At 48.0% G+C, this 22,768-nt stretch overlaps 1 protein-coding gene across 5 annotated transcripts in view; it reads right to left on the reverse strand.

The window, feature by feature from the left end:
• The window catches only part of Zbtb7c (zinc finger and BTB domain containing 7C), a 321,321-nt gene that overhangs the window by 11,686 nt on the left and 286,867 nt on the right, over positions 1-22,768 (reverse strand). The window lies entirely within an intron of this gene.

Raw genomic sequence — 22,768 nt, forward strand, 5'->3', positions numbered from 1 at the left:
TCACTGTGCCTGATAGAGTGTCTTTCATTTGCAGGTCAGCAATCCCTAACCTTAAAAATTCCTAGCATTCTACCTATGTACATGTAAGCTGCTTCTCTCATAAGCAGACGTTTAGAGTCCGCATAGATGCGAGCACTCTGCCGATCACTCTCTCAGGTCTGGCTGGTTAGTCTCACAGCTTTTAAACACCCCCCCCCCAAAGAGACGGAGTCTGAGGCTTCTTACAACATGGATGGTCTCTGACTTACAGTGATTTGATACAGGACTTTTGACTTTGTGGTAAAGGGTTCTTACTGATTTGGTCATTCCTTTATCCTTTCAGTACAGCAAGTCAACAAACTATAAGATGTTTGGTATTTTTATTATTAAGTTGGTTGATTTTGCTTAGTTTAGGCTAATGCAGGTGCTCTGAGCATTGCCAAGCCAGGCTTTGGCAGAAGGCCAGGCATAGTAAATACATCTTTAAAATCTTAAAAATTATTATTATTGTTGTTGTTTGTGTGCATAGGCTACATGGTTTATGTGGAGGTCAGAGGATAACTATATTGTCTCCCCTTCTACCTTCATGTGGTTCCAGGGATCAAACTCAAGGCTAAAGTGGAAAACAGTGGCCACTCTGAAAGCAGATAAGGCTGGGGAGAAACTCACACGTTTCGAGGGGAGGCAGAATGGTCTGCCCTCTCTGAAAAGCACCACAAACATTTTTAAAAAGCTAGGTACTCAATGACCATCCGATCCGGCAGTAGCACATTCAAAAACTGAGAGTAAGTCTGCAAAATAGCTAATAGCCCTGAACTGGAACCCACAAGACTCTTCATTAGGTGGCTGGCTGAGCGTGCTATAGACTCTCACCAATGAAAAGAAATACTCTGATACCCTGATCCACTCAGCAGCTTGGATGGATCTCCAGGGAGTTGGAATGAGAGGACAGAGCCAGTCCCCAGACACTTGCTTCCGATGCAGCACCCTTGAAGCTGCCACTTCTTAGAGGCAGAGAATTCGAGAAGGTTGTGGGCAGCAAGCAGGGGAGTACTGGAGGGAAGGGAGGGGAGGAGGGAGAAGGGGGTGTGGCCCACAGGTGGGGGTGGGTCTTGTGTGCTGGAAATGTTCTGTGTCTCCTGCATAGCAGTATCAGTATCTTGGATATAGTACTGGGCTGTGGTTTGGAAAATGTAGCATGAAAGGGAGCCAGGTGCAGGGTCCAGATGATCCCTCTGTGTTTTCTGTTATAAGCATGTGTGAAACTATCTCAAAAGAGAAAGCTTTAGTTTAAAAAAGCAAATGTAGCCTAGGACAGCCTATGTGGCTTTCCCTGGCTGGTTTTGTGTGTCAACTTGACACAAGCTGGAGTTATCACAGAGAAAGGAGCCTCCCTTGAGGAAATGCCTCCATGAAATCGAGCTATAAGGCATTTTCTCAATTAATGATCAAATGGGGAGGGCCTAGCCCACTGTAGGTGGTGCCATCCTTGGGCTGGTAGTCTTGGGTTCTATAAGAAAGCAACCTGAGCAAGCCAGGGGAAGCAGGCCAGTAAGCAGCACTCTTCTATGGCCTCTGCATCAGCTCCTGCCTCCAAGTTCCTGTCCAGTGTGAGTTCCTGTCCTGACTTCCTTTGATGATGAACAGCAATGTGGAAGTGTAAGCTGAACAAACCCTTTCCTCCCCAGACTGCATCTTGGTTATGATGTTTTGTGCAGGAATACAAACCCTGACTAAGACAGTGGCTGAATACCAGGTGTGTCTTTCAAGGCCCTCTGGCTAAGGGAGGGAGCATTTGTGGGCAGTTGAATGGAGTCTGGGTCAGAATGGAGACCTCAAGTCCCCGAGCTGTGTGTAATTTTGACCGTGTGGAGGTAGGTTCAGTGTGACTTCTGTGCATGAGCAAGGAGAACTGAGGACATCTGTCCCAGGGCCCCAGCTCTTTCCTCAGATGTTCAGGACCACGAGAAGACTGGGAGGACAAGGCAAGACCACCTGGTCAGAGCTTAACAATGGTTTTCTCAGATGAGGACTCAGGTTCACCATCTTTGCTTAGACCCTGGCTATCCTCTGATTGTCACTGTAACTTATGTGTCACTGGTAAGATGCACTGAGCATGTGGGGTAATCACACCAATGGAAGAGAGAGGTGCTGAGATCTGTACCTGTGGCTTGGCTTACTGGGTTTGCTTGACCACATGCTCCTGCCTCATATAGTAAGGGTAACCAAGCATGGCCAGGACCTTCCCTGTCACATTCAGAGTCTCAGGGATACTTGAAGGGGAGGAAACTCACCAGGAGGCTGAGGTGAGTAGTCCTGCAGTCTAGGGAAGCTGGAGCAGGTTCAGGAGCAGTGGGCCACCTGAACCTTTCTCATAGTCTAGGGAAGGGACTTCTCACTCATTCCTAGGAAGACCCCTGCTAGATCTCCAGGCAGCTTCCTGCCTCTTCTTAGCAGCCCCTTACAGATAGTTTTGGCAACGTTCTGCCAGTGAAAGAGAACAGAGGGAAGGCACAGGATATGGGGCTTCATCAGGATTTCCAAGACTTTTTTTTAAAATGGAGTCCCCTGATGCCCACACTGCCCTTGAATTCTCCAGCTTCCATCTCCCAAGTACTGGTATTACAAACGTGTTCTACTATGCTCAGTTTTATGGGGTACTGGGGGGTTGCATGCATGCTAGGCAAACTATCAATTAAAGCCACAACTTCAGCCTTGCTCACCTTCTGAACACAGCTGTGGGCTTGCACACACTTAGACAGACACGTTGCCACCACAGTCCCCTCCACTGTGCTCCAAAAAGCTCCCTGTAGTTCCACTCCTCAAGCCCATCTTTGCTTTCATACCTCAAGCATTGTTCCTAGCAGAACATTGGACATCATAAATGTCCCAGGTGGATCCCATGTACTCCAATGTCCCACTCACATGACTCTATCGCCACCCCTTAAATCAGGCACTGGGTCCCTCTCTAGTCTTTGATCTTCAGCACCTTGCTGATGCTGTTCTTTAGTTTAGCTGCCTCTGTACTGTCATGTGTGAAAATCTGCCTGGGCATCCCTGCTAGATCCTAAACTGGAACAGGGCACATGGAGCCATTAAAAGCTCAGCGCATAGCTGGCACATATTTGATAAGACTCTGGTAAGGACTGTCCTTATTAGTGCTGAAATTACTCCTGTGTAGGTTTTTCACCGTAATACAGTGTTCCAAGGGGATCTGGGAATGTTTGGGCTAACAACTGAACTCTGAAGAAGGTCATGAAAGACATTGTTGTTTCAGCCTTGCTTTCTTGGGTCAGAAGGAGGCCATGTTGGGAGAATGCTCAAGCAACACTGTGAAAAGGGTGATATGGTATGGGACTGAGGCTTCCTGACAACAAACATGCCACTTGACAGCTGTGCAAGTGATTCAATTTGAGTGGCCCATCCAGTCCCCCATCAGACCTTCTATCATGGCAGCCCAGGTGACATTTTGACTGTACACAGCCACCTGAGAGAGACAGAACCAGAGCCATTTCTGAAGCTCTGACCCATAGAAGATACAAAATAAGTGCTCACTCTCACCTTACCCCTCCATTTCAGAGTTTGTTACATGAAGCAGACCACTGATAGAGGACCACTGTTTGGTTTTAGATGTTATAGGTCTGGTATTTTCATTCTGACATTTTTTGGTAGATGACAATTCTATGTGTTAATGTCAAGAAGTCCACACGAGAGTGAATTTATTGGGGGAACTGACAACTTGTTCTAATCCCTACAAAGCCATCCTGAGAGTAACTGGGTCCTGAGTCTTGGGGATGAACAGCTTTGCTCTCTAAGTGAAAGCCAAGGTTGGTAGAATGCTGGAGTGAGTGTTCACAGAAAGCCACAGTTTTGTTTACTAAGGACTCACTCTATTAAACTTAGCAATGGTTGGAAGTGCTTCTCATGTTCCAGAACACAGTTAGTCTAGAAAATACTTATACTGTCTAGGTTTAGGCATTGATTATTGTTCAATTTTTACTTTTTGGTTTTGATTTGGAGCAGTGTTAAGAATTAAACCAGGATTTGGAACATGCTGGGCAAGTACTCTACACTGAGGTACATTTCTGGTCCTATAAAATGTTCTATATTCGGCCGGGTGGTGGTGGTGCACGCCTTTAATCCCAGCACTTGGGAGGCAGAGGCAGGTGGATTTCTGAGTTCGAGGCCAGCCTGGTCTACACAGTGAGTGTCAGGACAGCCAGGACTACACAGAGAAACCCTGTCTCGAAAAACCAAAAAAATAATGTTCTATATTCATAGTAATATTATGTATAATCAATATAGGATAGAATACATATAAACATCACCCACAATAACTGGAGGTTTATCACTTTCCCACACAGTCTTATTAAATTTTGCCTTATCTACTTGGAGACTATCGTTTGGTCACACAAATCCATCAGTTTTCAGGGAGAACTCCCTCCTCTGCCTTCTTAGAGGAGCCAGAGCCTGTGATTGGGTGTGGTATTGTGTCTCACTGTGTGATGAGTAGATCTAAGCCCTCAGCTTGGACAGGCTGCTGAGCTTGTAGGAGCAATGTCTCCTTTGGGATCTAGAATCATGTGGCTTTAGAGGCCTCTCTCTCCACCTCTCATTGTGTCATTGGATGACCATGAGAGATCTGGTAACAGGCATGAGCATGAAAATCTTGGAGAGGGTTAACAGGCTGGTGGCCTTGACACCTCTTGTTCCACTGGCTACTTCTTACTGTGTTTTGGTTGATGGTCTTGTTCCATTCCTGGAAGAAGGGATGGACTCATGGTAGCTCAGGGCTATTTCTCTAGACAGAAGACTAACCTCAGGGTGTGGGCTGGGAGGGGGCCACTGTGCTCAGGAAGCAGTCAGGGTCCTGTGACTGTTTCATTGTCACTTTGGGAAGAAACACCTATGTTTTGGGAGCTTCATCTAGCAACCCTGAAGTTCCCACACCTTGGTGAGCTAGCTAGTGTCCCAGAGGGGAAGCCACGACCCTCCCCCACTTTCTTACCCAAGCTTTTCATCCCTTTCCCCCATTTTCCTCACCTTAGCCAGGGTGAAGAGCAAAGCCAAGAATAACACAGAGAGAAAACAAACACACGTGCACATAAATGCTCAACAGCAAGCAGAGGCTTGATAAGAACTGTAAGCTTCTAGTGGGAAGGAAATAGCAAAGTAGATTAAGAATAAAGGACCCAGTGGGGAGTGGGAGGGGGGCTCAGGTATGGAGGAAAAAGGTAATTAGGTGTGATTACCATTCTAGAGCATGCCAGGCCTAACTTAGCAGGTCCTTGTTCTCTGCCACCATGGAAGTTTCTAGAATCCAGATGGGCCCCAGTAACAGTTTATTCAACTATAAAAATGAGTCTTTACTCTTTCAGAACTGTGCTTCTCAGTCTGCTTCCAAGAAGCCAAAGTCATCCATCCCTGATAGCCAGCACTGACAGCCATCATTTACCAAGTGTCTGTCACACCTGAGTCATCACACAGCTAATCCTTTCTCGACTGCACAACCGTTGAAGGCATGTGTTCTTAGCATCCTTCACAATGCTCAGATAAAGGAGCAGCTAAGCAGAGGCTGAGAGATGAGCCCAAGGCCACACAGATGGCAAGCGTCTACATGATTTGAGCCCAGTTGTGCTGCAAGCAAACACCTTTGCCTTCTGCCATGCAGAAGCCTACCATGTCTAGTTTGGGGACAGCGAAATCTGAACTTTTCTCTCTGAAGGATGACTGTCTCTTACTTAAGGATTTCATTTGAGGCCATCATGAGGGATGTGCCTCATGTGACTGAGAACCACACTTGTAGATAACTAATGGGGTAGGTGGCTCAGAGCTCTGTGAAAGGAGAGGTGTGGACAGAAAGTCGTGAGACCCTGTGGGTGCTCCATCAGAGGTCTTTCTAGGAGCAAGGCCTTATCTGAGCAGTGGGGGATGGAGGGGGGTTTATGGGACCCCACATCAACCTACCTCATTTGAATCTGGATTTCTAGAATTCGTTCCATAAATGTGTTTAACCTGGATCTTGGGGGTTATCAGCCAGCTTGTCCCTAGAGGCACCCAATAGCAGTGGCTAATCTGCTTAGGGCTCATGGCAGACCATCTCTGGGACTCCAGTCTCCTCCTGGAATGCTTTCATCCAGTGGTTGTGAGGACCCAGGGAGGCACACCTGCTTTCTGGACCACTGTTGGCCAGTGTGAGCAAAGCAGAATCCAGAAAGAACAACTGTCCCAAACAGGGGTCTTGGGAAGATGAGACTGGCCCAGGAGTCAGTCTACCTTCATGGCTTTGTGAAGGCCTATGTTCTTAAGGCACCTTCCATGAGACCTCTGAGAACAGTCTCTCTGATCTCCTATGACATCCCTGGCATTCGCCAGGCCTCATAGCCTATTTCTTGTCTCAGGGACTCCTAATCCAACGAGGTAGGCAGGGCTTGGAAAAGCATGCCATTTTGCAGATCAGGAAAATAAGGCACACGGGGGAGCCTGTGCCCAGGAGCATGCCCAAGGCTGTCTAGCCCCTGTTAGATTGCAACGCCGTTGACTTGTGCAGGACTGCCTGGCTGACAGAGGACCCTTGCTGGATATACTGCACCCACCGCTGTCCTTGCTTCCCTAGTCTTGGAAACGGGAAATTGAGTGTATAGATGGTGTTAAGGGGACAAGATGGCTTAGGGTGGCAGGCACACTGAGGTCTTTGCAAGACCCGTTGCTCCTAGGATAACTTGGTGTGCGGGGGACAGACTCTGTGTTTTCTATGTCTGTGTCATTCTAAGGACACCGCCAAGCCCGTGACCCAGTAGATGTTACACACACGATCAGCTCAGCATGGTGTAGTGCCCACTCCTCACTGAGGAGCTACTGAAAGGAAATGGTTCTGGCAGGGGAGGAGAGTTGGTTTTCTTCAAGGGTGGTTCTCGGTAGGTTGGCCATGCTCTAATGGATTGCTCCACACCCGTGAGTTTATTGGGTGACCAACAGTGGGGTGTAGGAGGCTCGGAGCCCCATGCTAAGTTAGACTCGGTAGGTTATTAAAAAAAAAAAAAAAACTGGGAGGGGATGGGAGCTAGAAAGTGATCTGAGAAGAGTTAATAGAAGGAATGGAGGAAATATAATTAAATATGTATTGACCTGCATGTATGAAATCTTAAAGAACAAAACCACTATATTAAAATTAACTAATAAGTCGACTTTAAAGAGATTGGCCAGGAGAAACAAAGAGATATCAGTAATAGACGCGGACCAACCCCAGCACACTGCCTTGGGACCCCAGATATTTGAACACTGCCTTGCCTACCACTCATGAGGCATTTGTTTTTAAATTCATTCTGGTCACATTTTCTATTGGTATCGGGAAGCTCATTTGCTGGGATTTGAGAATCACACAGCTAGGAAACCGTGGAGTGCTGCTGTTTCCTCATCTGCCGAGGCTGCCGTGGTAGTGTGACTTGGGAGATGGGTCTATTACTATGCTGGGCAATGCAAGTGTCTCCCAGACTGCTGCTCAGCTCAGCAAACCTGAGCCTCAGCATGCTGCTGCCCTCTGCCAACCCCCTGGGAAGGTGGCCCAGCCAGCAGGTTTCCTCTACCTGTCTCTAGCTCCCAGCTCCTCTATGCCCAGCCCTCGAGCATGACAGCCACCTGGTAGGATTAGTGGTTGTCGTGGGGGGCAGATGGGTGCTATGCAGGGGCAGGTGGAACGTAGGTTTCCTCTGGAGACCCAGGAATTGGACAGTGACTGCACCCTTTCAGAAGGCCTTTGCTCTCCACAGTCTTCAGGCACGGAAGTAGGCAGTGGGCTAGGTGGGAAGCGGGGTGAGGAGTCCTGGCTCAGGCCATTTGTTTTGGGTGTGCCTCACCCTGGCTTTGGAAGATTCTCCAAGCAGAATGGCTACACCCTTTAGCCCCAGGATGCCCCTAAGCCTCGGATGCCCCAGAGGCTAGGGCCAGACATGTAGGTTGGGAGGCTGGGCAGAGCTACTTCAACTTCTATTCTGTGCCCCACCTGTTGCAAGCACCCTGGGCAGAGTGCCCACACTGGGTGAAGCTAGTCACACCTGCTCTGCCACCTTGCCAGGACATGCCTAGAGCCTGCAGCCCCCAGCTCAGCTGGGCCTGTGCAGCCCCCTGGGCTTTGGAGCCACTGCATGTCCTTAGAAGTCCTCCCCATTGCATACGGTGCATCCCCTTTCTCCCTTGCCGTGTCAGAGCTATAGTGGAGGCAAGACCCAGGGATCAGGTACTGCTGGGTCCTCCTTCCAACCATAGGCAGGTTTTATATGAAGGCCTTGGGTTTGCCTTCTGTGATAGGCACCCAGTACTCAATTCATGCTCTGTTCGCCCCAAAGTTAAGGACTGTTGCCACTCACACAAGAGAACTGCCTCACATCCACACTTCTCGTGGATTATCCTAGGTTCTCTTTAGACAGAGGATTTGGATAGAGCATATGGTGAGATGTGTACGTTCCTGCAATCCTTGCACTTGGGAGCTAGAGGCAAAAGCATCTCAGGTCCCAGGCCAGTTTGCACTGTGAGTTCCAGCCAGCGTGTAATCCTACCTCAAAAAGAGAAATGGAGGCAGAGATGGAGACAGAGGTGATAGTGATTGAGGAGGCACACACTCATGGAAGGTCTCATGGCCTTCATTGAACGCCGGAGATCACAAGCGCCCGACACGGACTCTGTCCACCGCATCAAGCTGTAGCTTCCATCAGTTCACCACCACCCCCATAACCACCTCCTATTCTGCCGCTCCATCTGCTCCACACCTGTCTTGCCTTTGCAGATCAAATGTGCTCCCTTCAAACTGAGCTTTTTGTTATTTCTTCAACCTTTACTGATTACAGGTGGGGTAGGGTGGTGAGGACAGCTGTTTTCTTTGAAGAAACATTGCACATTTTTTCACTCAGAATAAAGAACTCAATACTTGTGTTTATTATAGGTGACTGCCTGAACCAGAGAACTCCTTGGGAGGCCTTTAAAACCTTCTTACATCACAGAAACTCTAGATGAGATGATGGAATAAATCACCAGCATCTATAGACAGTTCCAAGTTATCCCGGTGGTGTGATACTGACCCATCTCAGAGTACTCTGTCTATGCTGGAGGCACATGCAGCTGTCCCGATGACTGGTCTCAGGAGCACCACTCCTGTGTGCCATCTCCATCCCCTGCCTCAGGTTCCTAGTGAGGAGGCAGGGGACTTAACACTGGCCAGAAGGGAGAGCTGTGACAAGCGTGTCACAGCCAGAGCAGAGAAAGTCACAGGGCATGAGGAGGTGAGACTGATCATCCAGGAGTGCACTCAGTGGAGAGAGCCTCAGTCCCTCTAGGGAAGAGACCATAGTTAAAAGTCTCAGATCTGCTCTGCGATAGATTACTGCTGTGACCCTGGACCAGACAAGTCTCTCTGGGAGCTGTCGTGTTTTCTCTGCTGGTCTAGGAGGTTGTGAGGTCTGGTGGTTCTGTGGCACCCTCCAGATAACCCACCATTTTGATAACATGACGGGTCCTTTCATTCCCAACTCACGACTAGCTCAACTTTGGATGTTGGGGTGATGGTGGTAGTGGGGTGTTTCTCGATATGAGTTTTCTCTGATTTGACTTTCCCTCACCCTAGGTCTTTCAGGAACTCGGGCAGGTCACACAGATCTGTAAGTACATATGGGACATTTAGATGAGTGTGGTACACAGTCAAGGTGGCATGTCATTTGACCTCGCCGTCTCTGGGGCTCGGCTAGTGATATCAAGACTAGCTGTACTCCCCTCCTCTGCCTGGAGGAAGGGCGAGAAAGTCTTCTTCCCTCCTCTTAGAGGCCAAGGGTGTTTGCAGTGCTGGGGTGGCTTGCTTTTTGCAATGGGCAAATGTTTGTTGTGAACAACCCCAGCCGTGTGGGACAGGGGCACAGACAGGGACAAAAACATGCTGACCCCGTGCTGACTGCAGGTGTGCGCACCAGGCGCAGTACGTGGGAACAGGGTTCTCTTTAGAGGCCCTCCTATTTCCACTGAATCCAGCTGGTTCAGAGCAGGAGGATTCATGTTCTGGCTTAGTTGCTGGTCATTTATTTTACTGGGGGGGGGGGGCGGTTGCAGATTATCCTTTTCAAAACCCGTTTGAGGTAGTTATTGTCACCATGGCCATCTTTATTCAAATGGGGCACTGAGGACAAGCTGGGTCTTGACAAGAAGTGCGGCTCTGCATTTCTCATGCAAGTGGCCAGGCTGCCTCTCCATGCTGTGTCTTTAGGCAGATGGTAGGGGCTCTACCAGGGAACCACATCAAAGGCATGAAGCCTTCAGGAAGCCAGGGCTTGGGACAGGGGAACAGAACATTCTGGAAGGGAGGAAAGCATGCACGAGGTGAGGCACAGAAGCAGAGCAAGCACTGCACATGCGCACTTGTGGACAGGACTAGCGAGTGTTAGGCACAGAGGCAGAGAAAGCACTGCACATGCGCACATGCGGGCAGGAACAGCGAACGTGCTAGGCTCAGAAGCAGAAGGCAGATGAGCTCAGGGACATACAGACCTGGACAGAAGACTTCGTATAATTCTATCATAGTCAGGGCTGGAAAGTGAGGCAGGGGGATGAGTGGACCCTCCAAACGTCTGGGCTCTGTTCAAGAGGCCACACAAGGTTCTGGGATAGGAGGGATGAGGCTGGCACTGCACTGCATTTGAGGAAGGGATGGGCCAACAGGCAGGCTGGAGACGGGAAGGGCAGCCAAACCCTTAGGAGAGCCTTCCCGCCCCGGCAGCTGCTCCCATTACTCACAACCTTTCCTGCCTTCCCTTGCCCCAGACCTCATGCAGGATCTGGTCAGGGAGGGCCTCTCCGATGGCAACAGCTGTGGGAGGAAGGAGACCAGAATCATGGACCCAGCCTGCCACAGGTGTGCAATGTCTCGGTTACGCCCCAGTGCTTGAAAAACACTCTGGTCTCCTTGCTATTGTCGTCTCAATTTGGAGAGAAAGGCCACATGAGTGGCAAAGCTGGATGGTCAGGAGATCCAACCCGGCCTGTGTTTTCCAAAGGAAGTAAAACCTCAGATTTGCCTCCAAACTTACATTTTTCTTCTAAGTAAATGCCCTCTACCACGAGAACCGCCTAGTATTTGGCTGGGAAAGAACATACTGCAATTTCCAGGCTTAATTGCACAGCTATGTGTAATATCATTATATAGAACTTTTATTGCCCTGAGAAGTCCAAGTACTTCCTCTTCCTATTTATACGCATGCCCAGTCTCCCCCGGGCCGTGATTTCTATCCTTGCCCATTGAGGGCTATTTGGTACAAGGAACCCTTTCTAAAGAGAGAGCGATGAGACCGTGAGCTGGACACTCTACTGCCTCAAGCAACTCCAGTCACTGACCAGGTCCACAATCACTACCGAGGGACTGACCTGGAGGATGTCTAAGATCTGGGATGCCTTACAAAACATCCAACCCTTGTTCACTGAGCAGGGAAAGCTAACCCATAGCACAATATTACAGAGCAACAGGAGGCAATAAGGAACCCAGATAGGCATGGCCTGCTGATGCCAGTCTTCTCTCCCTCATATTTGCCTGTAGCCACAGAGGTTCAGCAAAGACCAGAATCTGGAATCTGGAGAGCTACTATCATAGAGAAACCACCCTCCCCCCCCCCCCCGTGCATACATTCCCACCCCACTCCCCACCACTGCCAACCCATTCTCTCTGAGCATTTTGATCCTCAGACAGTCATAAATCACAGCGAAAATATTCTCCAGGCATGGAATTTTCCCCAGCCCACCCTACTCAAGGAAACCTGCCAGATCCAGGTCACCCATGAGCTAGAGTTAGTGCAGAGTTTCCTCTAACCCGGGGCAGCTGCTTCCCCGTGATGTCTCCAAATCAGAAATGGTGAAGAGAAAAAAAAAAAAAAAAAAACAAGACCACAAGGTTAGAACCGAGCTGGCAAACCATCACTTGCAGATGTGACTGGGTATTTTCCTATGCTAACAGCAGACAGACACACAAATGTACTAGGTTACTTCACTCACTTGGCACCAGAACAGAAACAATACCCAGGTCAGAAGAAACATGTAGGGTCCATAGCAAGGAAGTTCCAAATGCAACTGGAGCACTTTGAAAAGATTTGCTTAGTTAATAGAAAGATTGATCCTATGCTCGGATAGCCAGTTCACCCCAAATCATTTCTTAAGTGCAATACAATCCTGACAAAGGCATCAGTAAGGATTTCCACTGAAGCTAAGTAAGCTTTTAAATGAACTTTCTCAAGTTCATATAAAAAAATTTGAGATAAGCCAAGAAGATTTTGAATGTTTGATGTTTGAGAGGAAAGGGGATATAGACTGTTCTAGAGTAGTCACCAGGTAAGAGAGTACAGGAACAGGGAGAGAACAGTGGAAAAGCACTTATCAACACGAATTCATGTATGTAAGAATAAAACACGCTGCAGAGACGGAACTCTAAATTGTGCTTTAACATGGATTTCACAGAGAAGAATAAGAAAACAAACACAAACACCTCCACACATGGGGGAAATCCCCAGCATTGCTCAGGATGTAGAGACTGACAGCTCAGTGGTTATGAGGACCTGGTGTTCTGTTCCCAGCATTATGTCTGGCCACTTACAACTGCCTGTTATTCTGAGGATCTGATGGCCTCTTCTGGCCTGTGGGGATGCCTGTACATCTGCAGTACACACAGACACATACATGCACAGACACACAGACAGACACAGACACATACACACACATACATACATACACACAGACACACATAAATATAGACACATACAAATATAGACACACATCAACACACAGACACCCAGACACACCCAGACAAATACAGACACACACACACACACACACACACACACACACACACACACTTGGATTTTTCACCAACTACAAAAAGCATGGTGCTTAGCCCAGGGCTCGTCTTTAGAGGTTTGGTTTTATTTTTGCAGCATTTGATCATTATTGGTTCTTTCTTTCTTTCTTTCTTTCTTTCTTTCTTTCTTTCTCTCTTTCTTTCTTTCTTTTTCTTTCTTTCTTTCTTTTTCTTCTTCTCCTCCTTTTCCTCCTCCTCCTCTTCCTCCTCCTTCTTCTTCTTCATCTATTTTTCTATTTGCTAACTCCCATGAATAACCTGGATATCTGCAGGTACCCGAGGAGATATCTGTGGTGAGACCCGGCTCTGGCCCTGAGAACATCTTGTTGGATACAACCTAACAGAATATTAGCCCAGAGCCTGTCTACTACCCAAGCAACAACTTTGTGGCTGGATAGGTTGGCCATGCAGATCTGGGTCACCCCAGCACAGGATTCCAGACACAGGAGGGTATCCTTTGCTCATGCATTTGTTACATAGCTACAAAGGACATGGTGACAGAGGAGTCACGAGGCAGTTTTAACATCATCTGATCTTCAGGGTCTCGGGAGGGCTTGGCTTCTGAGGATGTTGCAATGATGACTGCCTTGGTGCCTTCCAGTGACCTCCCTGTGGTATATCACACACACACACACACACACACACACACACACACACACACACACAGTGGCATATGACTGCTCATTCATGATCTTTGCTTCACAGAGCGGCTACTGAGCTCTAAGTCTGAACTGGCTGTCCTGGATGGTATCCCTTCTCTACTGTTTCCCAGAAATCTGTTGAAGGCATTCTGTTATCTCAGTTCTGAATCTAGGTTGGATGCTATCTCTTTCTTTAAAGTAGGCCTCTGAACTGCCCTCCAAACATACCAGGTCCATTGTGCCCTGCACGCCTGTTTCTTAAATTCACTTACACCTTTTAATCCCTCACCTATCCTTTAAAAAAAAAAAAAAAGATCTACATTGTTATGTACATAAATGTTTGCCTCCATGTGTGTATTAGCACCATATGCATGCAGTGCCCACGGAGGCCAGAAGAGGGCGCCAGATCCCCTGGAGCTGGAGTTACTGATGGTTGTGAGCCACAATGAGGGTGCTGGGAACTCAACTTCTGTCCTATGTGAGAGAAACAAGTGCTCTGAACCGCTGAGGCTTCACTCCCCTCTCGTCCTCCCTGTTCTGTCAAGATTCAGTGTTAGTCAGTCAGTCTTCCTTCTTTCCTGACACCGTCTTCTCTAACCCAGGTGACTCCATGTCAGGGCACATAGCCTCTCTGGTGCCCAGTGATTTTTACCTCCTGATATTCCTCCCACGGTATATCTGGAATGGGCTGTGTGCCCTGGAGAGGCAAAGGAGGGGAACTTCCATGGCTAGCTCATGTGTGAACTGCCTCTTCTATGAGGCTGCTTTTTCCCTTGGAACTCTTTGTGGAGGAGCCTGTTACCAAGCCCAGTGATTAAGTAACAGAAGGGAGATGAACTGAGGCTTTCTTCTATCAACAAACACCAACTGGACAGCTATACAAATGTCTGGGCTCTCATGACGACTTGTCCTTCTGTCCCAACAAGGCCTGTAGATGACCGAAGCCTCAGTCTCTAGATTGCAACCTCATCAGAGTCGAAACCAGAGCTCCATAGTTGAGCTGCTCCTGAGCTCCTCACTATAAATACTTTCTGTTGTCTTAGGCAGCTAACGCTTTTGTTACGCTGCAAAAGGATTGGTGAGGAATCAAAAGGTGAAGCTAGGAAACAGGTGTGCAGGGCGAAACGGACCTGGTGTGTTTGGAGGACAGTTCAGAGGCCTACTTTAAAGAAAGACAGAGACAGCTAACAACACACACTAGTTAACTCAGCTCTGGGAGCCAAGATGTCTGTTTTCTTTCTTGCTAATTTACTATCCCATCTATGTTTTTGTGTGTTTAATCTTGCCTCTCTGAAAGGACAGTAAAGACTAATGTATATTAAGATTTGTGTATATTCTATGTCCTATCATGCTTAGTGAGAGCTGGGGGTATTCTCACTGACCTTCTAGCTTACTGTGTGTGAAAAGAAGGCGATTGAGTTCTAGAGAGAGCCTGCACATGCCAGCATACGTGCTTGCTTGTCCCGTGCCCTCTAGACATTGCTAGGGCATTAGTGAGGCTGCTAAATGTCCCCATACTGGGACCTTGATCTCCACTGTGGTGACACTGAACTGGTATAATCTATGAGATAGGGCCTAAAGCAAGTTGATTAGGTTAGGTTACCTGGGGGTACAATTCTCTGAAGGAGAATTGTAGACCCTGAGGGGTCATTCCTATAAAAGTGGGTTGTTTCAAAAACAAGAAGATGTGCCTGTCCCATAAGTTTCTCTGATTTCCTGTCTCATCATGACTGTGCCCTACTCTGATGCTATAGTCAGTGACTATATAGTGAGATAGTCAGAGGGACTGACCAGAGCTAGCCAAATGCCAGCACTATGCTCTTGAAGCTTCAGGACTATGAACTAAATAAACCTCTTGTCTATAACATACCCAGACTCGGGTATTTTATTACAGCAACAGAAAATGGACCAGAGCAGTATATGAACAATGTGTCGCACTTGTTTACATATAGGATACTTACAGACTCACACCTAAGACACAAAACTCACTATTACGCCCAAGCATGTCCACGTGAGAAGTTCCAAATATCTTTGCATGTCGGGAGGAAGGGGAGGAGGGCCTGAGGGCTGCTATTATATCCACTGCCTTACATGATTTATTTACCCACTCCACACCCTTTCCAAAAATATTTCCTTTAAAACCAGAGTGACAAGCCCCCTTTCAACTTTTCCCGATGGTCAGTTCTAAATAGATGGTATGCTTAACCCCACACAACAATTTAGGAGCTTAAGAATAAAAAAGAAAGTGCTGGGTGTGGGGCTGCGGCAGCTTCTGGAAGGGCCCTGGCCCAACACCTCCTGGAGCCACCTGGTCCATCCCTAGACACACCTCCCAGTCCCTAAAGACAAAACACAAGAGGACATGACCCTTCCTGCTTGGTCTCTGGCCCATTTGTAAGCCTGTGGGAGATATTTCTAGGCCGACGAACACGGGGGAAGCGGAGGAGAGCTGTGTCGTATGAAGCCTTCTGGACAGTTCAGGGCCAGCTCTGGCCTGGTGGGTGGAGGTACCCAAAGATGCAATTAGTATGGAGCCCATCCTCTCCCACAAGACCATTTTGTCCCAGGGAAATAAAGCACCGGCTTATCCGCCCTCTGATTTGGGTTGGATGAGATGAATTTTTAGCTTTTTCTGGGGAGTTTTTGCCAGCGGGGAAGGCAGCAGGGAGAGGGAGGGTATTAGGACTAAGCAAACACACTCCAGTTCTTCAAAGCAAGGAGTGTGCTGTACAGGCACATGCGCACCACCGGGGGGGGGGGGGTGGAGGGGGAAATCTAGTCTCACGCATGCGCACTGCTGGGAATGTCAGCTAGCACTCCCACCAACCACGTTCTTTTTGACCTGTCCCTTTCTCCTTAGCTCCTGTCTTCCAGGGCATCCCATGCTTAGGCTGCCTGCCTGTTTGCTTGCCTCTTACTGGTTTTTATTGATTGCCAGCAAGCCCAGTTTCCAACACTTTAACATTGTTCATTCCATCCTGTTGGTTAAAATGCAGTCCACCACCACCACCTATGCCTAACCCTAGCTCACTCCTTAAGTGCTCATGTAGCTCCTCCTCCAGGAAGCATCCCTGAACTAGGTGTCTATCCTTCAGCATCCTTCCTTCTGTCAAAAGCATAGGGCATACAAGAGAAGAGCGTTAAAAATTTTTTTTAGTGGTTTCTCCGTGCCTGCCTCAAGATGGGGGCATAGGCTGCTCCAGCACAGGACAGGACCTGTGGATTCTCCTTAGTAGGTACCAGTGTCTGTGGATCGAGATGCAGAACACATTGGGTTGTTCTTCCTGAAGGAGCCTCACCTCTGCCATAATGAAGAGGGAAGGGCTTGGGAGGAGGAGGGATGAGGAGATGGTTAGGGCGGCACAGGTTTTGCCATTCCGAGAGGGCAACAGACACCAACATACATCATCCATCTGCTTACCTGTGGCAATGAGAGTGACATGCTAAACCAGATCATGTATTAAATAAAGGTGGACCAAATCTCTGCAGGAAACAAAACAAAACAAAACAAAATTCTAATTCTCCCAATTAAACACTTTGTAAATCAGTAGAGAAAGGATTTCTTCGGAGCTGTTGGGGACCAACAATGCTTCAGTATGGTGATAATTCCAGGGCAGCCACTGTGGAACATTCCACTTGGTTCCTTAGCACAGTCTTCCCTTTATCCTGGGGGATAGGAGCCCAGACCTACCCAGAATGCCAGGACTGTGGGAGGCACGCCCACACTCAGCTTCTCCTATATGCAGGGACCTGTACTAGAGTTCGGCTTCGAAGTTAGTCAAGCACGAGATGAGCAGTAACAACACAAGAGAGTAATTATAACAGTATGTTGTAATAAAGGTTATTGAATAGGTTTGAATTCTTCATTTCTGGGTGTTTCTAGTTAATATTTCAGAACAGTGGCTGACCCTGGGTAACTACAGCTGCGGAGGAGGACAAGTCAAGTATTATTGCAGCTGCAGTCAGAGATGCGAGCAGACCCCTCAGACGGGGCTGGACGCCATGGGAAGGCACAGAAGGATAGTCTTTTGAGGACCTACTATGTGCTGGGTAGTGATCTGGCTCTTTATTATCTCAGTCCTTGTGAGGCTGTAAGAGTTAAGCCGGCCCACTGAGAGCGGCCATGGTTGTAAGGACTGAGAAGACTGACAGAAAACATCAGATATGGCCTGGCCGTATCAGGACTGGATGGTTTCATGGTTGAAGATGTGGAGGCTTGGAGAATGACAAGAGACATCTGCCTGGTTAAAGTAGAGAGTACTCCAGTGGGGCCAGAATGTGGATGCTAGCCTGGAAGCTGTACCATTTACCCGGGGCCTCACTGTCCACCCTACTCAGCTCTTTATTGTGGAAATATGTCCAGGCAACAAGAGGTGGAAGGAACTGGGCTCTCTGTCTTCCTGTGCCCCAGAAAGGGCTCTAAAAACATCACCTTCACCTTTAAGCAACCTTCTCCGCATCTTGCTTGTCAACCCCAGAGGTGAGATCAGGCCTCCATATCCCCAGGATTCTCTTGGCTTGTACTTTGAATGTCTCCCATTCCACAGATCTCCTTCATTCAGGGCAAGCTGTGACAGTTGGTCACCCAAGATGGTTTCTACCCTCTTGTCCACACCACCCACTTTCTTGGCCTTTAAAGATGACACGGCTCCGTGAAACACAGTTTCTGAAGCCCACACCCTTGAATCGTTGCCTGCTCCATTGGCTGCCAAAGAATTCCTGTCACTTGTATTGCTCAACCCTGGCACCTTTCCACCTTAGCTGTGAGGGGACAGTCCCTTGCCTGCCTCCAAGAGGACAAAGAAGGCAGAAGGTAGGAAGACAGAATGATGGAAATGGGAGGAAGAAAGAGGAGGTGAACAAAACTAAAGTATAGGGAAGGGGAGTGAACAGAGGGAGGGACAAGGAGAGAAAGCCAGAGTGACAACATGGATGACACACAGATGCCAAGGCCTGGACTGGGTGGGTCCATGGGTGTTTTATGGGGCTGTGGGGTTACCAGACTCAGTATTATCATTTTGACTTTCTGGAGCTTACGAAGTTTGAGGGTGAGGACCTTCATAGCAGCAACCCTGAGGGACTCTTGTGTACCTCTAAGAATGTCCCTGGTCTCTAGTATGTGGCATGATTTTAAGTGTTCCTTAATAAGGATGGTGACACTTGTGATATTGATCTCTGGCAATCCACTCCTTTTAAGTAGGTTTTTCCGAGTCAATGTCAACACATGGTTGGGTAATTATCTTGGAAATTGGAGCAGTGTAGCCAGGAAGATGAGAAGGTGGCCCAATCCCTTGGGAAGGAGAATCAGGATTCATCCATACGTAGGTGGTGCTGGATGAGGTAACTGGAGGGCGTCTTTCTGAGCTCCAACCAACCCAACCTTCTAGCGGCCTGACTTGAGGCTACCCAGCCTGCCTTTCGGCCACTGGGAATTCCTACCAGGAGAGATTTGAACAGGCCACCCAGCCCTCATGTTAGTCTAGGATTTCTGGGTTGATCCGAGAATCAAACGTGAGAGTTCATCAGACCAATGTCTCCTTGGAGAACACAGAAATCTTCAGACCTGGGCCCATCAGTCATGTGGAGTCAGAGAGAGAAGCTAGATCAGAATCATGACAGGTCTCTCTGGGAGGGGGAGTGGAGGAGGACAAAGTGAACCCTGACACCTAGCACTTCTGCTTTATGGAAAATGGCAGGGACCAGCCTAGCACCGAGTGGTGCAGACAAAGTGAGAGTCTCCTGACACTGTCCTCATTCCTAAGTACTAGGCAGGCCTTTCAGGTTGGAAGGGGCCTCAATGTGACAACTTTAATGGTAGGAAGTAGTACTTAGTCTCCCACTGAGGGACAGGTTTCTCCTACTCTCGGTCCCCACAGTGAGCTTGGAAGCTCTTCCCTTGGCCCAGCCAGCCATACATGGACACTAGGGCCATGAATCTTTAGCAACATCTAGACCCATATTACAGCCTTCATTGGCTACTATTGAACCGAATGAACACCCGAATTTCAGATCCCTGTCTGGAATACGTACTGCCCCAAAGCAAGCCCTTCATAAGGGGCCCACATAACTCTGTTTAACTCTGCATGTTCTGGTATCCCGCTTGGCATTTGTTTGGTTTGAGATTTTTGTGGTTGTAAATTACTTGTTTTGTTTTTTTTTCTGAAACAGGGCCTCATGTAGCTCTCTGGATTTGAACTTGTAGTGGAGGGTAGCCTTGAACTATGATTGTTCTGCCACCCTCCCCACCCCCCAGAGGTTCCAGATGGGCACTGTGAGGTCCTAGTGTGGTCGCTCTGCCCTGCCTCTGGTCACACCTGCCAAAGTGGGGTGGCTCACACAACTTGAAGAATACGAGCATAAAGCTGAGCTTTCCAAACCTTCTAGTCCTAAAACTCACAGGGAATGATCTTTTTATGGCACACAGGAGTCCAAGAGTTCTCAGGAGGGGCTGAAAACTCAGCTGACAAGAATCCCGAGGGGTGGGGGGGGCGGTGTCTGCCACCACCTGGGAAGCTCAGCAATGGACAGTTTGAGGACAGAAACCTGTGAGCCCAACCTAGGACTTCTCAGTATGGTTTCCCTCTGTGGCTCCTGGAAAAGTGACCCCATGTAAGGGCATGTTTGGTAGCAGAGATAGGGAGAGCAGGGCAGGACGTCTCCCGACCAACTCCTTTCCCTGGGGTTATCTCAAGGTAAGGCACTGTTGGCTATGCCCTCTGCCCATGAGCACATAACCCTCTTCCTGTTTAAGGCCTCTTGCCTCCAGCACGTGATATTGGTTCTCTACCTACTAGCTGGGTACCATCTTCTGACTAGGCCCAACTTTTGAAACCCAGGCCACATGTCACTAGAGGATTTATAACCCTTCAGGGCATCCCTGGGACCTAAGCTCCACCATCCCTGGTTTGTGGTCCTGCCTCTAAAGGCCAGCATCTTCCCATAGCTCATCTTATCCTGTCTCTTTGGATCAGTCTCTGGCCAATAGCACATCACATGTGAATACTCAACTGATGAGATGTAGACAGCCCCCGGGGACTAGGGGTGAGGTGCTACAAACAAGAACAGTAATCATAACCGGGCTTTGATTTAAAGAGAAAACTCACTTCACATGTCATATTTAATGCAGAGCAAGAGATGAGTGTGTGTGCACCATATGTGCAGATTATGGCATTAACTGCAAACCAAAGCATAAATGAAGCAGCTACAAATTTACCGACACCAGCAGGACCCAGATATTGATCCAGGGAGTTGGCAACAACAGAGAGACCTCAAGATCTTTCTTCCACCCAGAGAGAGAGTCAACCTGAAGAAGGGTCCTCTTTCAGCCCTGTATGGGACAGGAGGCCACTGTGAGTTAAAGGTCAAGTTTAAAACCTAGGTCAGTTCTCTGCCAAGTTGTGTGACTTGGAAAGAATGGCCTCCTGAGTTACAGGTTCCTTCTGTGTCTGAAGGATTTAGGTTTTACCTAAAATGCCCATCCACGGTGGCAGAACTGGCCACAGGCTACTGGGCTGCTCTTCCTTCTACTCTCTGTCAAGGGTTGTAATGGTCAGTTTTCCGTATTAACAGGTATTTGGTCCAGTACAAATAGATGTTGCTGTAAAGTATTTTTGTTTTTTATTTTTTTATAAAGATAAAATTACCATTTAGATTTAGCAATGGAATAAACCCCTTCAAACATCTATGGATACCTATTCTTTCTTTTCTTTACAAAGAAGCAAAAAATACACACATACACACACAAAATGCATCTTCAACAAATGCTTCTGGTCAAGCTGGGTCAGAATGACAACAAAACCACATCTATCACCCTGTACAGAACTCAACTCCAAATGGATCAATCATCTCAACTTAAGATGAGATACTCTGAGTCCTACAGAAGAGAAAGTAGGTGATAGATTTGAATTCACAGGTACAGGTAAGGATCCCAGTAGCACAGGCGCTAAAGCCTATCAGTAATTGGGACCTCACAAAGCTAAGTAGCTTCTGTACAGCAAAAAATCTCCATCATTTGGACAAAGAATGGGGGGGAAAAGCAACCTTCACTAATTACACATCGGACAGAGCGTTAAGATATATAAAGAGCGAACCGCCGGTGGCTCGGCCCTTAAGGCTCCCGCCCGCAGAGGGCGCCCCGTCTCTTGGTGCGCCGGTTCGAGTCCCGCCGTCTCTCCCGTCTTCCCGCGTCATCTCGTGGGGAAAAAAAAAAAAAAAAAAAAAAAAAAGAGTTTTGCCGGGCGGTGGTGGCGCATGCCTTTAATCCCAGCACTCGGGAGGCAGAGGCAGGCGGATTTCTGAGTTCGAGGCCAGCCTGGTCTACAGAGTGAGGTCCAGGACAGCCAGAGCTACACAGAGAAACCCTGTCTCGAAAAATAAACAAAAAACAAACAAACAAACAAAAGATATATAAAGAACTAAAACACAAACAAGCAAACCCCAGAACGTATAGAAAACAACCCTATTGAAAAGAAGAATACAGAACTAAACAGAGCTCTCAGGAGTCAAAACAATGGCTGAGGAACATTTAACAAAATGTTCAACATTCTCAGCCATCAGGGAAATAGAAATTAAAACTACTTTGAGATTTCATCTTACACCAGTTAGAGTGGCCAAGATCAATTAAACAAATGACAGCACATGCTGGCCAGGATGCAGGGAAAGGGGAAACCTCCATTGCTGGTGGGAGTGAACACTAGTACAGCCACTACAGAAATCAGTGTGGAAGTTCTGCAGACAGGCGAGAATAGACCTACCACCAGAGCCAGCTCTACCACGGTTGGATATAACCGAAGGACTCTACATCCTCCGACAGGGACCCTTGCTCATCCATGTTCAAGCCTGCTCTCTTCATAACAGCCAGACATTGGAAGCCACATAGCATCCATCAATGGTGGGTAATGTAAATGTGGTACATTTACACTAGGGAATAGTACTCAGCTGCTAAGAAAAACACAATTACGAAGTTTGCAGGCAAACGGATGGAGCCCAAAACAACCATCCTGAGTGAGGTAATCCAGGCACAGAAGGACAAACACTGCATTTCTCTTATATGTAGACGAGACCTTTGAAGCTTTAGATGCATGTGTTTTGTTTAGAATACCCACAGAGGTTAGAGATGGGGCCCTTCTGTTGACTGACTAAATCTGTGCTCACACTGCTCCTTTGTCAGCAGGCTCGGCCTTATCCAGGTGTCACTGTGGGTGGCACTCCTCTGGCCTTGCCCAACTCTCCCCTGCCTCTATCAGGAAATGCCCTTCCCTTCCTTGTTGCT

Source organism: Arvicanthis niloticus, chromosome 14, assembly GCF_011762505.2.
Source record: "Arvicanthis niloticus isolate mArvNil1 chromosome 14, mArvNil1.pat.X, whole genome shotgun sequence".
NCBI classification, from domain to species: domain Eukaryota; kingdom Metazoa; phylum Chordata; class Mammalia; order Rodentia; family Muridae; genus Arvicanthis; species Arvicanthis niloticus.